The sequence below is a fragment of the Arvicanthis niloticus genome, chromosome 6 (assembly GCF_011762505.2).
Source record: "Arvicanthis niloticus isolate mArvNil1 chromosome 6, mArvNil1.pat.X, whole genome shotgun sequence".
In the NCBI taxonomy this organism is placed as follows: domain Eukaryota; kingdom Metazoa; phylum Chordata; class Mammalia; order Rodentia; family Muridae; genus Arvicanthis; species Arvicanthis niloticus.
This window is the reverse complement of record NC_047663.1, coordinates 11,091,830-11,110,606: the sequence shown is the minus strand read 5'-3', so window position 1 is coordinate 11,110,606 and position 18,777 is coordinate 11,091,830. Positions and strand designations below refer to the sequence as shown.

Genomic DNA, 18,777 nt, shown 5'->3' with positions numbered 1-18,777 from the left:
TTTTGATAAAACGTTCCATTATAGAAATGCGCGGAGCTGTTATAAATATTATGGATTGACTTCACGCATGTAATTAAAACACAGTTCTGGAAAGTCACTCAAGTTAAAAATGTCCCGTGCGCAGTCTTAACAGGAAGTATGGAGAAAAACTAAGGAGCGAACACCTTTTTAAAGCTAGTGCATTCTCATATAAGTCTGAAAGTTATACAGAAGCATGTTTATGTAAACTGAGCATCAAACTAGTAGAGAAAACCTTTATGTTAATGGTTTGAACATGTGGGGTGTTCCATTGTACCCATGAAGAACTTTATCACTTCCTTGGGCCCCAGCCTTGTATTGTTTAGCCTGTATCAGTAGGCTTAACAGGCACCGAGTACCCACTTGGTAGTTTGTTTTATTGGTTAACATTTATTTATTTTTTTTCCTATGGGTATGCATGCTTGCATGCACACTACAGGCATGCAACCTCCGAGGAGGCCAACACAAGAGTATTAGGTTTCATGAAGCTGGAGTTACAGACAGTTCTGAGCTGCCACGTGGGTGCTGAAAATCAAACCCACCATTGCTGGCTGCAATAGCAGAAAATTCTCTTAACCACCGAGCCATCTCTGCATCCCCAGTCTTAGAAAGTTAAGTTCAAGCAGCTGCAGATAGCTCCAAGTGTTGGATATGGGTTCACCTTCACCCCACTGTGCGAGCCTTATCAACTTAGGTCAGCTCAAGAAGAAAATGAGTCTATCCAGTCTACAGCTCTCTGAAGTATTCCTTTCAATGTTCACTCTTGGTGCGTCTTAGCATCTTCAAATCTACCGACATCTGAGGAGAGTACAAGAGAGACAACACCTTGCATATTTTGTGTTTTACATTCTGATTTTTAAAAGTTTGCCTATGTATTTCTATTTACAGATTTACAATTTAGTTTTTCCAACTGGCCTATCTTGCTGATTTTCATTAAAATTATTCAAATCGGTCTAAAACTGAACTTTGAAGTGATGCGGTGACCTGCTTGTGAAATATTTATGTTCTTGTGGCTTTTATGGTCCATGTACCTCCTTAACCCCGACATGGCTTTTTTAAAGTGGTGCACAAATAAGGTGTGATCTTGGGACAAAAGCCGAAATGAAGATGGTGGGACCTTCTATTCACTAACAGTGCTATATTATCTGCAGACAGTATGCTTCCAAATTGAGACTACAATGCTGTTCTTAACCTAGCATATTCTACAAAATTATATTGCTGCAGATTTTAAATCTAAAGCTGCCCTCCTACCCAGGTCTCACTTGACAGACTTCCCTGCTGTGCAGGGCCAGGTAATAAGGCCAGACTGGCTGCATAATATTTCCATTGTGGTTGGAGTGAAAAAATAATAATTTTACAGACATTCTGAGTCTTTAAAGTCTTCTACTCAAGACCACCTGGGAATCACAACAGAAAGAAAATTTGACAGGCCATCAGAATTTCCTCATCTCCAGACATTTGGACACATGTCAATCCCTGGTTTTCTGTGAAGGTCTTTAGTCACGCATGGAAAGCATCTTACAAGTTGTCAAAGTTTCTGAATGAGTTCTCTGAAAGACTCTTCCTGGAGCTATAGAGCAAAATTAAAGACTCCCAGTCCTCCCCCTTTTCCTTTCAGTCACATTAAGTTAAGGCTTAAAAAGTAATTATGCTTATGTTTTGGCCTGATGGGTTGCAAGATAAGCTTGAAATAGAGTTGGGATTGATAACCTTGTGCTGTGGTACAGTGTAATTGCCTGCTTCAGGAAGCTAAACGAAGTCCTGGAATGGCATTTCTTATGTTTTATTTTTTTTTTAAGCTTCATTTGATTCTCTCATTATCCCAAACTCTGCACATAAGCTCATCCAGCAAGTGTATAAACAGCATCTAATGCATAATCCAAATCTCAGCTTTGCTTTTAACTGCTTGGGTGGTTAAAAATAGGATTGATTTGTTTCTCTTTATGCTGGAAAATTATCTTTCATAAGGAATGTTATCCTAAGTGAAATGGGAAGAAAGTACATGACTGTAATGTTTGCAGTCAGACATTTTAGGGGGAACTAAGTGAATTTCCAACAGATGATATTAAAAAGGAACTATTCCGTTAACCCTACACTGGCCCCTTCAAATCCTACAGAATCAGCAAGTTGAAATATATAAACAAAAGTCACTGGACAATGCCCTAATGGTTTGATATTAAGGTAAAATAATCAATGACTGTGTGAACTTTTATCTAAAAGTATAGAAGGTTGGAGACAAGCCTGCAGAGGAAAAATGAAAGGGAGAGAGACTCCATGTTATACAAACTCTGACTTTTGTTTTTTGAGGCTCAGGTTAGCACAGAAGTCACAGCAACCCTTGCCATCACCCTCCCAAGTGCCAAGACTACACACTCAGGCTTTTTCTTAGGAATGTATACACATTTTATATGATACTAATAAAATGAAACATTACATTAATTATGAAAGACAAAGATTGCATTATTCCGAAAATTAGAAACACTTAGCACATTTTTAATAAAACTATAATATTAAGAAAGAAGGTTGGGACAAAAAAAATTAATGTGCCTCTTTATAAGGAACTGTGGAAGCTCAGTGGTTAAGAGCCCAGACTGCTCTTCCACAAGACTCCCTGAACTCCCCCCTGATGTTCCGCTGTGGGTCTCTGCCTCTGTTTCTATTTGTTGTGGGATGAAGCCTCTCAGGAGACAGTTATTCTAGGCTCCTGTCTGTAAGCAGAGCTGAGTATCACTAACAGTGCCAGGGGTTGACTCTTTCCCATGGGATGTGTCTCAGGTTGGGTCAGTCATTGAATGGCCATTTCCCCAATCTCTGCTGCATCTGTATCTCCATGTATCTTGTAAGGCAGGACAAATTTTGGGTCGAAGGTTTTGTTGGTTGGTTGATATTCCACTCCCTCCACTGAAAGTCTTCTTTGACAACAAGAAATGGCTACTTCATATCTCCTTATCACCAGCTGCTAGGAGTCTCAGCTAGGATAGACCTATAAACCGCCAGAAGCCTCCCCTCTTCCAGGTCTACAGCTGGTCCCACAGATGACCCTCACCAATTTTTGTTCTCTCTCCCAGCCCTCTTTCCCCATACCTATTCTCCATCCTTGTTCCCTTCTTCTTTCCTTCTCCCACCTCCTTCCCTCTCTCCATCCACCTGCAATGTCTATTTTATTTCTCTGTCTTAGTGAGATTCACACATCCTTCCTTGGGCAATCCTTATTTAGTTTATTTTTGTCAGTGAATTGTAGCATAGTTATCCTATAATTTATGGTTAATATTCACTTGTAAGTGAGTAAATGCTATGCATGTCTTTCTGGATATGGGTATCCTCACTCAGGATGATATTTTCTAGTTCCATCCATTTTCCTGCAAATGTCTTTGTTTTAAATAGCTGAGTAGTATTCCATGTGTACCACAGTTTCTTTATCCATCCTTCAGTTGAAGAACATCTAGGTTGTTTACAGTTTCTTGCTATCACAAATAAAGCTGCTACGAACATAACTGACCAATGTCCTTGTGGTATAATGGGCATCTTTTGGGTGTTTGCCTAGAAGTGGTAAAGCTGGGTCTTAGTGTAAAGCCTCATTTTGTTGCATATAAAAAACACACCTCAACCACAAAAGATATAAACTATGTCAGAGTAAAGGGCTAGTAAATATCTTTTCAAGCAAACCGACCCAAGAAGCAAGCTGGAGTAGTCATTCTAACATATAATAAAACAGACTGAAAACCAAATTTAATCAAAAGAGATGGAGGACACTTCATGGTCTTCAAAGAAAAAAATCCACCAAGATGACATCTTCATTCTGAACATCTATTCCCCAAAAGCAAGGGCAGTCACATTCATAAAAGACACACCCCTAAAGCTTAAATCATATACCAACCCCCAGGCATTAACAGTGGGAGACTTCAACACCCTATTCTCACAGGTCATCAAGAAAGAAACTAAACAGAAATCATGAAACTAACTGAGGTTATGAATCAAATGGACCTAACAAATACCTACAGAACACTTCATCCAACACAAATGAATATGCCTTCTTCTTAGCACCTTATGGAACCTTCTAAAAAATTGACTATATAGTGGGTCAAAAACCAAGCCTCAGTAGATATAACAAAATTGAAATGACCTCTTGTATCTTATGAGATCACCATGAATTCAAGCTGGAATTCATCAACAATAGACACAAACTACAAACTTGTGGAAACTGAACGATTCTCTACTGAATGACCACTGGGTCAGGGAAAAATAAGCAAATAAATTGAAACTTTTCTAGAATTCATTGAAAATGAAGGCACAAATAGCCAAACTTATGAGACACAATGAAAGCAGTGCTAAGAGGAAACTTTCTACCACTAAGTGTCTGCATAAAGAAATTGGAGAGATCTCATACTAGCAACTTGGAAGCACACCTGAAAGCTCGAAAACAAAAATAAGCAAACACACCCAAGAGGAGTATACTGTGGAAAATAACCAAATGGCATCTTATACTCAGACAAAGTCCCCAGGCTACAGAATGTCCACGTTTTTACTTAAAGTTCATGTTCATCTGTTTCTATGGGTGGTATGACCTTAGTTGCTGACATTTCTGCAGGAATTTGCCTATGATTTTTTTTTTCAGTGTGAGAAACACGTGTCTTAAAATTCACTTGTCCTTTGACTTGCAGATACAAGACATTAGCAAGATATCATTCTTAAGTGAAACTTTGCATATATGAGTTATTTTTATTGAGATTCCCAATAACGTGGCCATGTGGTAGAATAGTAGAGGGTGATACGTTGATCAGCTTCCCACCACTAAAACAGACACCTGTAGCCATCAGTTGTGAAGAGAAAGGGTTGTGTTAGTCTGCAGTTTGAGAGCTTTGGATTCAAGGCTGAGTCATACAAAGCCTTCAGATCAGTGTTGAGGCATTGCATCAACAGGGGCGTTTATGCAGCTAAACCTTTCACTCTACCCACCAGGAGTCAGAAGAAGTGAAGGACAAATGGGTTCTACAATACATGTTAAGGGTGCCTTGCCAGTGATCTAAAGAACTTGCAAGATCCCCTACCTTTAAATGTTCTAACACATTCCAAAGGTTTTACACTGGGGACCAACACACTGGCCTCTGAGGGCCACTGACAATTTAAACTCCAGCAAATGCAAGCCTTTAGCCTGTACTCAGAATGGAGCGCAGTACAGACACTGTCAAGTTTCCACTCAACGGCTTCAGTGGAAAGTTTTATGGAAACAGAATGTGCCTTTCAATGTGGATTTGTATTTCAATGTATACTGCATTCAAGACATGGATCAAATTATCAGCAACAACATCAGTATACCATTCTTGAGCAATTAAGCAACTCTTTGCCACTTAGTTGAATGGGGAGATAAGATGCTGTCATGCATTTCCTTTCTAAGCCATAATTTTTAAACTTTATTTTTAGTAGGCATAACTTTCATTTTAACACAAAGATAGAGGGAGGGAGACATGATTCAAATTAGTATTTCAGTATAATTCACCAGCTTGGAGCAGAAGCATATGATATTTATTGGAGATGAGGTGTTGGTGTTGTTAGGGCAGGCGAGGCCATACTAGCCAATTGGTGACCATACATATAATAATTTGTGTCTTTTTAAGAAAACAAGTTAGAATGAGTCAGGAGTGGCATGTGCTTTTTGATAACCTTTTCAGAATCTTACCTTCTGATCCTATGAGTGAGCACATTTTTGCTCTTTTAAGACACATTTGCTGTTGCTTTGGCAGCTCCGAGAAGCTAATGTTGAAACAGGATAAAATAATAGCAATAATAAAAATAATCAGTTCTATGAAAAAAGAGATGCTTCAGGCTCCATGGCCAGGTCCAGTCTGCAAGGCTGGAAATATCTCCAAGAAGCTCTCTGCAATCCCCAGAAAACTACTGCCCAGGAAAGTGCGGGAACGGTGCCCTGAGACGTCATTCTCAGTTTTCAGCACACTGGGTATGAGTTTTCCAAAACTTCCACAGAATGCTTGGAAAGAAAACTGTTTGCCCATGCTTTCCTAAAGGCAGATGTCTGTGTTTCCCAAGACTGATCTCTGGTTCTGCACTATTTTACTAAGTGAACAACAGAAAAGAATAGCTTCATGTACTTTGGAAAGAAGATTAGTGGGTATTTCAGTCTTCACCAGAAGAGAGTCTTTCTGCGGCTGAAGGTAAACAGAGACCACTAACTGAGGATGTTGCAGAGATTCAGAGTCTTAGGAGTGCTCAACCATAAATAGGATTTCCACATCACATCCCTCCTCTTGAGGATCAGGGGAGAAAGTATTTTAGGGTTCTCTCGAGGAACAGAACTGACAGAATGAACACATACATACATACACACATATATTTCTGTCGGTCTGTCTGTCTAATATAGTATATATGTGTATCAAATATTAACTATAATCATATATTATTTTATTGTATATAATATATTAATATATTATTTATAGTATTATATATCAATTTTATGTTGTAAGTAGGTTACAAGTTATGCCCAAGATAGTTACACAATACTGTCTAACAGCTGAAAGTCCAATTAACACAGCAGTTGGTGAGTCCACATGGATGACTGTCTCAACTGGTCTTCAGTGCATGCTGAAATCCTGAAGAAGTGGGCTCTAATGCCAGTGAAGGAATGAGCTTGCCAGTGAGCACAAGAGCAAGCATGTAGAGAGAAAAATATTCCTTCTTCCATGTTCTTTATACAGGCTGGCAGAAGGGTTGGCACAGAGTAAAGGCAGGCCTTCCCACCTCTGAAGATATGGATTAAAAGTGGCTGCTCCCACTTCAAATAATTTAATTAAGAAAACTTCCTTGTTGTTTAGCTTCTTTGGATTGTAGCATGGGTATCCTGTACAATATGGCTAATATCTACTTACAAGTGAGTACACACCATGTATGTCATTTTGGGTCTGAGTTAACCGCACTCAGGATGGTATTTTTCTACTTCCATCCATTTTCTAGCAAAATTCATGATGCCCTTGGTTTTCATAGCAGAGTAGAATTTCATTGTGTGAATGAACCACATTTTCTTTATCCATTCTATGGTTAAGGGGCATCTGGATTGTTTCAAGTTTCTGGCTATTACAAACAAAGCTGCCATAAACATAATGGAACATGTGTCCTCGTGCTGTGGTGGAGCATCTTTTGAGTATATGTCAAGGAATAGTATAGCTGGGTCATGCAGGAGAAGTACTTCAGATTTTCTGAGAAACTGCCAGATTGATTTCCAGAATGACTGTCCAAGTTTGCACTCCTACCAGCAATGAAAGAGTCCTCCCCTTTGCCCCATATCCTTGCCAGCAGGTGCTGTTACTTGAGGTTTTTATTATTGGATATTTTATTTATTTACATTTCAGATGTCATCCTCTTTCTTCATCACCCCCAGAAGCCCCCTATCCCATCGCCCTGCCTCTTTTTTGCTTTTATATCATTTTAATTACATGCATGTATTAAGGTCAGTTCTAGGTTGAGAAACTAGCAATGCAATAGATGCAAATAGTCAAGGAATAAGCAAGACAATAAACACAAATAGTCAGAGAACAAGCAAGGCAGTTAACAAAGTTCCATAATCACTCCCATGATCACTATTTGTAAGGTCTTATCAGGATGACCAAAATATCTGAGCCTACTTCCCTGTCCTAGCCCAAAGTCATTTTAAAGTCTGAAGCCTACTTCTTTGTTCTAGCCTAAGATTTAGATTCTTGCCTGAAATTACTTCTTTGTTCTAGCCTAAGATTTAGCCATTCTAATGGGTGTAAGGTTTCAGAATCTCAGAATCATTTTGACTTGCAATTCCCTGATGATTAAGAGTGTTGAACATTTCTTTAAATGTTTCTCAGCCATTAGAGATTTCTTTGTTTGGCTCTGTACCCCATGGTTTGGTCGGGTTATTTTGTTTGTTGGTGTCTAAATTCTTGAGTTCGTTATATATTTCAGATATTAGCTCTCTGTCAGATGTAGGGTTGGTGGAGGTCTTTTACCAATCTGTAGGCTGCTGTTTTGTCCTGCTGACTGTATCTGTTGTTGTATAAAAGCATTTGTTTGAGGTCCCATTTATCAGTTGTTGATTTTAGTGCCTGAGTCATCGGTTTAAAAAGAGGACGTAAATTTTGGTGGGTAGGATGTGTTGGGTAGATCCAGGAGAAGAATCAAATATGATCAAAATACCGCTGTATGAAAATCTCAAGCAGTTATGAAATAATAAAGTGTAGCATTTTAGGACTCTAAAACTTTGAAATGTTTTCATGCTGAGTCCCAATGCAGCTCCTTCTACACAGCAAGAATGTGAAAAATCCTGCAAAGGAATTGGCTTTTCTTTGGTTAACCTAGATTATACATGCTCAGAAAAAGAGACAGTAGAAATGGGATAGACTTTGAAAGGAAGAAAGCCAGCCTTGATGGAGGGAGTCCAAGTTTCCAGTCCTCGCTTGATTGTGCAGTCTGACTATGCTGTATTCCAGTTTTCTCCTCTAAAGATGAGAGTCACAGCCTTCCCTGCCAATGCTGTAGGTATTTCAGAGACTTGGCAGTAACAGCTATGCCACTTAATGTACAAAGATGTCTCCATCCACCTACAATATCATATACCAAGTTTGTTAAAAACCAGCACAAGCAAAGGCTGAGTTATGTATAGGCATGTTTGAGAAGGTCAGATCAAATTTCATATGGTTAGAGGATTGACTTTACATTTTGATCAACCTAATTGTTCTCATTTTTGCAGGGCATGCTAGAAACTCAAAGGAGTCTCTGTTTACAAACTATATCAACTGAAAGCAAAAATCACATTTATTTCTGTAGAAACACGGTCACATCATATTTGTAGATATGTGCATTCTCTGTGCTACTGAATATTCTTCCTCTTCTTTAATCATCCAAAGGACAGACAAGTAAAGGCATTTCACTGTGCCTTTGTACCAGTCCTGCCATATTTCTCCTGGGACTTCGTATGTCATTCAGAGTATAGTAACACTGCTGGCTTACAGTAAGAGTAATAGTCATAAGGCTTTGATGAAGGCTTATTGTTGACACAATAGAGACAAATAAAAGGAGATTCTGTAAACAGCTATTTTTCAAATTTAAATATAAAATAAAGTCATAGACTCATTCATTTATATATGCATATATATGTATCATAAATAAATAAAATAGTTCCAGGAGCATATACCTATTCACAGGAAAAGTGATGAAGAGAGGACCAGAGAGAAAGAAAGAGAGTTGCTTTAACAAACCTTATCATTGTTGTACAAAAATGTATTTGTCGTCATATTCTAAACTGAAGTTTAAAGAAAAATGTTTATCTTTTCCACAAAGGAGCTGACTCATAACAAGTACATTTTAGTTGAAGCAAAGTTGTTAGTCCTAAGAATTTGGCATACCAAAAACTTTAGCTTCAAACAGGTTAGACACACACACACACACACACACACACACACACACACACACACACAAAAAATGCTGTGGGCTGAGATATGATCTGAATATATCTCTTATGGTTTTATCTGTTGGAAACAGGGTTCTCAGCATTGCACTGTTAGAAAACTATGAGTTTGTGATGGTGTAGCCTAGTGGGAGGTGATGGAGACCATCAGTCTTACAGTCTTTAAGTAGGATAAGGTTTTCCTTCTGAAATGTCAGTGGAGCATATGACACTGCATTGCTATCAACAGTTAGTAACAAAGGACTCTCTCACATGTGTGGCCTCATGGATTGCTGGTGAGACTTGTCTCTGCCACACTTAGCCATGCTGCCATTGATACTGATGTAATATAGCCAGTGAGACCTTCGCCCAATCCAGTATCATAGTCTTTGTACACTCAGCCTCCAAACTTGTGAGTTCAGTAAAGCCCCTTTCTTTATTAAGTGCTCAGCTTCTGTTACTATTTATTTATAGTAACATTAAAAAAACAGTCTAATGCACGCACAGCACATGGATATTGAAGTGTCTAAACAATGTTCGTGAAGAGATCTTACATTCAAGTGACACAATCAACTGTCTGCGTGTTTTACATTTTTTTCCAGTTAATTATTTAATTCTGTGGGCTTAGTTTGTTCATTTTACAGTGACTTTTCAGCTCAAAAATGCACTGACTATTTATTGCAGCTCTATACAGATTAAACAGTCTTTTGAAAACCATCCGGCAGTATCTAGTTTCTTGTGTTTTTTTCTCATAATATATGCAAGGAATGACTTATTACTTGTCACTTATAAAAACACACATTTCCTCTAATGTAGGGAATTTCATAAAACTGTCTCTTAAAAAAAATACTACATGTCCATATGCAGGCAATGTGTAAATAGACTTTGGATATTTTGCCATGGTTTGCAGTATATGTTTTGGTGATTCATGCCAACACTCCATTCTCTTTACCAAAGACATCTACATTGTTAATGCAGAATATTTTGAAGGCAGAATTTCATCCAGAACGGTTTTTCTCCCAGATATTTTTAAAAGAGAAAAGGTCAGACCCTCCCAGTGAGTTGACCCACCCCATCTGACATATTCACTGAGGAACAGCGACTGCGTCAGGCAAGCATTTCCCATTTGTTCCCAGTGAGATTAGTGATAGGTTTCTTTCCAAACTTATAATCTAAATCAAAGAGAGAAAAATAGATGGCTGAAAACTAGGAGTTGATGCGATATTTGATGACTACGAACCAATTCTTGGCCACCTGGAAATATCATTAGAACGATGGTCATGGAAAGTAGAATCAGATAGTTTACACTTCATGCCCTCTAATTATAAGTAGAAGCACGAGGCTGGTAACCTAGAACTGATATGTTGTTTTTTTCTTTATTAATCATTTTGTTTATTTTCATTGCAAATGTTATCCTCCTTCTTAGTTTCCCCTTCACCCACCCGTTCCCAACTCACCCCTCCTGGATCCCCTCTTCTCTGGGGTATCTAGCTTCCACAGGACCAAGCCACTCCCCTTCCACTGGTGCCACATGAGGTAGTCCTCTGATAGCAGGAGCCATGGACTGGCAAATGCATACTTTGTGGTTGGTTGTTTAGTCCCTTGGAGCTCTGAGAGGTCCGGTTAATCAATACTGTAGTTCTTCCTATGGGGTTGTTTTCTCTTTTACCTCCTCTAGCCCTTCTCCTAATTCTTCCATTGGAGTCCCCAAGCTCAGTCCAATGGTTGGCTGTGAGTACCTGCATCTGTCTTAGTCAGGTGTTGGCCGAGCCTCTCAGAAGACAGCCATACTGGACTCCTGTCTACAAGCAGTTCTTGGCATCAGCAATAGTGTCCGGGTTTGGTGTCTGCAAATGGGATGAATCCCAAGGTGGGGAGGTCTCTGGATGATCTTTCCTTCAGCCTCTGTTCCATTTCCTTTAGACAGGGTCAATTCTGGGTTAAAATTTTTTAGATGGGTAGGTGGCACCATCTCTTCACTGGGGGCCATGTCTATCTACTGGAGGTGGTCTCTTCAAGTTCTATTTCCCTGCTGGTGGATATTTCAGCTAATGTCATCACCATTGGGTCCTGGGATCCTCCTGTGTCCTGGTGTCTGGTACTTTCTAGCAGTTCCTCAAGCTCCCCACCCCTCACTACTACTTTTTTTCTAGTCATTCATTCTCCTGGCCCTCTGGACTGTCAATCGGTACTTAAAAGTAGTGTAGCCTTTCTTTTAGGACACAATGAGCGCCATCCTTCCAGACTTGAACCTACGCCATGCACACATGATGGACAGAAGTCTGAAAACAGATTTCCACCACACGCTGCTATTCCAAATGAGATGCTATGTTTCCAAAGAGTCTTCCATGGAAAGAAAATCAAGTTACTGAAAAGGAGAATTTCCATTCATTTATGAAAGGACAATGCATTCTTTCCAAGAGGGTTTCTGAAACTCCCTCCTCACCCACATCTATGAACAACAAAAAGAACAACAATAAAAGGTTTTAAAACAGTATTTTTTAAAGAAAAAAAAATCAAAGACAGCAATCAATGTGAACTTTACTGAAAACTAAATTATCAGTTTATAGTCCAGGGCTATATGAATAAATCCAGATCATTAACAGATAATCTTTACTGCTTCATGCTTACATGTTTCTTTCTTTCATTCATTCTTTTATGTACATGCTGCTTATAATAAGTAAAACATTTATATTTTAGGTCCTGGATAAGCAGTGATTTTCCTACCCAGATAGAGTGTTCTATGGTCTTAACATCTCATAAAAATACTTCACATCCCCATCTAAGAACACAGGCATCTCCCAGGACATAGATTAAAATGTTTCCACATCTGCCATCTGGTCTTGTTGATCCTTGAGGGCTGTGAATAGAAGGTGAACATCAAATTACACATCAGGAAGCCAGGAGTTTTAGAGCCTTTTCTCATTCCCCAACCACCTTTCTGCTGCCAGCTTCTTTCTTTCCACACCTATGTGATACCCTGCAAAGATTTTCATTACCTCCCTTTTTTAAACCTATCTAAGGGGCTAGTCAATACTCAGAGTTCCTAGAGTTTCAGTTTCTACTGGTTAAATAATCTTAGAGTGAGGCACTCATAGCATCTCAAGTTCCAACTTGAGAGTTATAGGACAAAAGTCAGGGGTCCTAATATGGAGGTTAGTCCTGTCAATGCCAGCTAATATCTCTGTGGCTTTATCAAGTGGCCTCTATTCTCTCTGTTTCAATTTTCTCATTGTGAATTAGGGAGTGCCTGCCTCTTAGTGTCAAAGTTAAAGATGGCATGGTAACATACGTAAAGTAGTTGAGGAAGTGCCTAGTGAAAAGGGCTATGAAAACCTTCAGTATTAAAATTAATTTCTTCTCCATATATAATGTGAGTGTGTGTGTGAGAGAGACAGAGAGAGAGAAAGAGAGATAATAACTTACTTAATGCTTTTCTTAGAACATTAGCCAACATGTTAGAAGTATTTGTTCAAAAATAGCCAATAGTGGATATAAGTTTATTGTAATTCACAGATTATAATATAATATTATTATATTATATATTTGCTATTGTGACAATCAAAGACAATAAGATAAGAGGAACATTCATTTTTTAATTATGTACTTATTTCTTTTTAGACTTCAGATTTTATTCCCCGCCCCTGTCTACCCTCTGACTGTTCCACATCCCATGTCTTCACAAGGCTGTCCCCACCCCACCTGACCTCTAAACTCCCTGGGGGCCTCCAGTCTCTTGAGGGTTAGGTGCATCATCTCTGATTGAACACAGACCTGGCAGTCCTCTGCTGTATATGTGTTGGGGGGCCTCGTATCAGCTTGTGTATGCTGTCTTTTTGGTGGTCCAGTGTTTGAGAGATCGTGGGGGTTCAGGTTAACTGAGACTCTTGGTCCTCTTGCAGGGTCGCCCTCCTCCTCAGCTTCTTTCAGCCTTTCTCTAATTCAACCAGAGGGGCCAGCAGCTTCTGTCCATTGGTTAGGTGGGAGCATTAATTTTTTTACGTACTTTGGAAAGAACTCACACTTTCTACCAATATAGACTGTAATGTAGTCTTAAGCCACTTGAAACAATGATTAAAAACCTGATAAAAATGCTGTTTTTAGAATATTCACGAAAGTTTTAAAATTAATGGAAAAAGAACTCTTTATAGTAGATGTAACGTACACTATACTTGGCAAAAAAAATATAAGAAATTTTAACAAATTTAAAAAGTAAATTTACAGAGAAAGAAGTTGATAAATTAATAAAATGACATAGCATTATTAAGATATTAGTATATTACAATGTTACTCCACTTAAATATGAAACCTGTTATTTAATACCATATCTTCAGCATGTTATTTCAAATGATAAAATATTTCTAAAATTTATGTAGGGAATCATATGGCATACCAGAGAGAGTCTGAATATGTTTTGTATTGTTAAGTAATACAACGTACATAACTAGACCCCTGAAATGTATCTGTGTTAATGGAAAATAATAAGCAATTAGTCATAGTTTTAGACACAGCTTTACAATCAAATACAAGAAACACTACCCAAATCCTCTTTGTGTCTAATATGTATTTTTGTACTCTGTGTCTCCCCTGTGTGCTTTGAACAGTAAAGGCCTGTGATCTCCTGTGCTGTGGAAGACCAGATATTGTGAGTCTGCTGTGTTCCCTTTTGTATACTTTGCTGTGACATAAATTGACGATTATATTCTGAGGATGCTCATGAGAGCTCCAAAATGAAGTTCATACACTATGTTTCTCAAACAACAAAAATGGATTTCTCATTAATTTAAGTTCCACAGGTTTACATTCATAGTCTTGAGTATTGTTTCATTTGAGTCTGCTCACTACAGCACACAAATTGCTTTAATTTCCCGTGGACACATCCCACCACTACGCACTTGCTAACTAAAATAGACTTGTGTCACGTTCTGACTCATGTTTGTGTTTTCCAGACATGATTCTAGCTGCAATAAATTAGAAGCTTCTAAGTGACAAATATTCCTGAGCCATGCCTTCTCTCTTGATTGGGTGAATCAGAATCTCTTAAAACAGTGAGTGGTGGTGGTGGTGGTAAGAGTTCCTAACCAATCTGGCCTATATTTTATTTTGTTTTCAGCTCTCTGTCAGATTTAATATTTATTAAAAGTACAGTGACACAAGCAGAGTAGGTAACTAATACATAGTATGTATCACCCAACTAGTTAATTGTGAAATAAAAGTATAATTATTAGCCTAACACATGAGAGATACATTATGATACACTAGCCTGTGGCCCCGCCATTGAAACAAAATGTTTCTTCTCATTTCCACAGGGAAGCTAGTATCAAATTAACAACTTCAGAAGTAGTTTTTATTGTATTTCTCCCTTAGTTATGAATGAGCAAGTCTTGTACTGAGTAAAAAGTGTATACAATGAATAATTGGCAGTAGCAAAGCTAGTTCTGCCACAGAGTACATAAGCCAAGGGATACACTGAGAAAAAAAATACAAGAGATGAAAAACTGCAGGTAGGGAAAAATCTATGTGATAAGGACAGAGAACCAGATAAATAAAATTGATGATTTGGGAAATTAATGAAAAAAAAATGGTTCTATGAAAGTACTTGAAGATAAAATACTATATGTCCTTAGTGATTTTCATACAGCGATTTATCCAAAGCCCTGTCATGTGTAACTTATAAAAACCTTGGGCAACATATGAAACTTCCTTGAGCCTGAGAAGACATTCTATAATGCTATTGGTCATCAGATTACCAAGAGACCTGATAGTGAATTTGAATATGGGCATGCAGCATTCCATCTCTTCTCTAATAGTCTTCTCCAGTTGCCTTACCTAAGTAATGAGACGAGACACTGAGCATGGAACAAACTTAGTGACACCAGAGTAAGTGCAAATGGTGACCGTGGGCATTTCAGCATGCCATATGTCTAACCCTTATATTAAAGGTAGTTATAATTCTTATACTTATTTCTTTGCACAGTCTATTGGGACAATGAATACTGAACTGGTGATGTAGCTCAGTGGTAGAATGCCTGCATAGCACATGTGAGTATCTATACAATACATATTACTACACACACACACAAAAAAACTGAAGTAATAAATGAATCAGGGAGTGAATGAATTAATGAGAACAAGAAAGACTGAAAGACAATTTCCTACTATCATTTTACACAGAAATCTCCAGCTTTGTGATGAAAGACATTCCCACTTGGGGCCATCTTTTACAAATGTACGAGTAATAATTATTCTTCTATCCTTTCAAGATAGGTGTTGAACCAGAAACCTTACACCAAGTGACAGAGTACTAGGCTGGATGCTTTTCAGTTCCAGAAATGAGTATGGCTTCTCTTTATCCATTGCTCTAGGAATAGATGAATATCATATTAAAGTCTTTGGGCATCTTATACTAAAGAAAGACTGACTGAATTGCTACCCATTTGTTGGTCTTTCTGTCTGTCTATCATCATTCTATCTATCTATCTATCTATCTATCTATCTATCTATCTATCTATCTATCTACTATCTATCATATATCTATCTATCATATATCTATCTATCATCTATCTATCTATCTATCTACTATCTATCATATATCTATCATCTATCTATCTATCTATCTATCTATCATTTATTTATCTATCATTAGAATATCATCTATCTACCTATTTATTTATCTATCTATTATTTACTTCTATCATCTATCTTCATCATCACTATTATGTATCTCCACTCATCATTATTTATCACTATCTTTATAAAGAGTTAAGCTCACATGCCAAACACTAATAAGTAATTCTAGAAGTAAATATATGATTTAAACATAGTCTAAGTTGAAAGAACATATAAATTAGTGAATTAGAAAGACAAAAGTCAAATTCATAAAACAATTTGTTAGAAAGATAAACAGGTGGACTGAGAAAAGTTTTCACAGTGGCTAAAGGTTTTCATACATTTACTTTATAAAGTCATGTGACAAATATAAAATGTAAAGAAAATAAAGTAGAGATCATATTTAAGTCCAATCTCTGGATTCCTGTCATATACTGAAGTATCTTTTATTTATAATTTTCCTGAAGAAAAAAGAAAGTAAAAGAGTATACCAAGGATGTTTATAAAAGGATGCATATTCTTCAAACACTATTTGTAACTTTTAATTATGGTGTGTATGATGTGTACAGTACTTTTAGAATTTAGGATGTGTGTAAAATACACTAAAATGCAATTATCTAGGGAAGACATTCAAAACAAGTTATACTGATTACTTTAGATGTTTTTCTACTCTGTCCAGTCTCCATGTTTCTGTTTCTCTAACAAGAATATAAAGATTCTTTGAGTGCATCTTCAGAGGAATTCTTTAGCTTTTCAGCAAAATGAGATGACAGATTATCTCATAAAAAGAAACTCTCCTGTGAAATTTCCACTGTAGATTTCCAGCCTAAGAAAGCTCCCAAGAATCAGTCTGCATTTTCTACGTGATGTTTGTGAGGATAACTATCTGTACTCCTCGTTCATCATAGGGTCCTCTCTTTCCTGTCTTCATCACTGCCAAATGTGTCTTTTGCTCTGGATTCCATCAGTATGTGAAATCCCTAGTATCTCTGTCCTGTGGGCCAAATCTTGGAACTTTTTCTCCCTTGGCCTCCCAACCTTTGTGAAGGAATGTCTATTTTCTTCAAAGAGCATGGAATCGCTTCATGCTTATCTCTCTTGGTGTTTCCTTTATACTCTTTTCTATTTTGATAAGTTTTTTAAAGTATGAAGTGCATTGCTTTGGTGGACAGACACAAAGATAAGACACTGCAGCACAAAACCCTGCCTAGCCTTTTGAAATATACCAGGTCCAGACATTATGCCACTGTAAACCATTTTCATAGCTGCAAAGGTGAGTTTATCATGTCCTAGGCAAACCAGAAATATAACCTAGCACAACATAATTTATTGTTATTTTAAAATATGTCATTATATTCTCTAATTTATGAAAATGCACAATCTCTATTCAAACATTTCTCCTTAAAACATCATGATTTTTACTTAAATAAAAGACTAAAATAAGGCAACTGTATTGAGGTTTTTACACATGCATTAATTCACGGATGTCTTAATATGAAGAGTGAGTTTCTGATTGTGTGGTGGCGTGGACACTACGAGACTTAGGACAGAGATGCAGGGCCTAAATGTCAGTCTTGCATGCACAATCATGTGTTTGCTTTGACTTCATGCTAAAGCTGTATGCCCTGACGTCTTCTCAAAAGCAAGTCTGTTTGTAAAATATAAATGTATTTCTTTGCAGTGGAGTTGTTCAGACTAACTTTCATGTGACACAGTCACACACTTGATGAAGTTAAACATCTTCTAATTGTTAAGTAAAATGAATATAACTAGTAACATCAAAGAGGCATATCTTGTAATTAGCAAAAGATTACTGTGTACCTTTACTGGGTCAATTCTATAAACATTTGTGAAAAACGCAATATAAAAGGATATAGTTTTATATTCCTGGTATTTTAAATTCTTACTTACACTCTGATGTCACTAGGTGTTCCAGGCTTTTATTCATTTGAACTGTTTTAACAGTGCTGTAAAATATATTAAGAGAAAACGGGTTCTGTTTTCTAAACCAAATCTATTAATAAAAACTGAGGCGACGTCTGACCTGATGGGAACAGATGTGACATGCATCCTGTGACTCTCTCTAAGCATCCTTCTCTCTTTTGTTCTGAAAGAAAAATGTCTTCCAAATATATCATATTACTATTATTTGTTTTGGTGGTAAATTGAGCAATGGTACTTATGTGTTATTCCAGCTTTCAGCATACACTTTATGAAGAAATGACCCATCATGAAAAGCTTAGTTACAATCAGACAGTTGCATGGCCCTTGTTTGTCTGTCTTCCACTTGACTGTGCTGACTTGTAAATTGAATGGGAAGCAGTATTCCCTTATAAGTGGGGCAAACTAGAAATGTAAAAAAAGGGTCATTACTCAATAGATAACTCCCAGGTGCTCTTGTCTTTAGCACCCTGCCATTGGGATCAATTAATCAACTGCCTAAAGGCCATGATTAGTGACAAGAACATCAGATAGGTTCAAGTGACGAAAACCTTAAAGAAAGACTGAGAGTCATAAAAAAATTACTAAAAGATAAAGGTTGATTTAAAGAATAACATGTAAAATTTACATTAGAAGTAGAACACTGAAAAGCATCCTTTAAAAACAATCAATATCTAGGTATGGTTGCCAGTGGTTATTGTGGTTAGATCTTCTAAAAGTCTTAGGCAAGAGTTCTTCTTGGTAATGATAATGCAAAGAGACAGCTCTTGCTCTACACAATGGGATGA

The 18,777-nt window shown here is 37.5% G+C and overlaps 1 long non-coding RNA gene across 1 annotated transcript; it reads right to left on the bottom strand.

Moving 5' to 3' along the window:
* Nucleotides 1–11,918: 11,918 nt before the first annotated feature.
* Nucleotides 11,919–13,401, bottom strand: LOC117710988 (uncharacterized). The gene is made up of 2 exons (XR_004607099.2): nucleotides 13,214–13,401; nucleotides 11,919–12,299 (listed from the first exon to the last, which is right to left on the bottom strand). It is a non-coding gene; the product is annotated as an uncharacterized LOC117710988 (long non-coding RNA).
* Nucleotides 13,402–18,777: the final 5,376 nt, after the last annotated feature.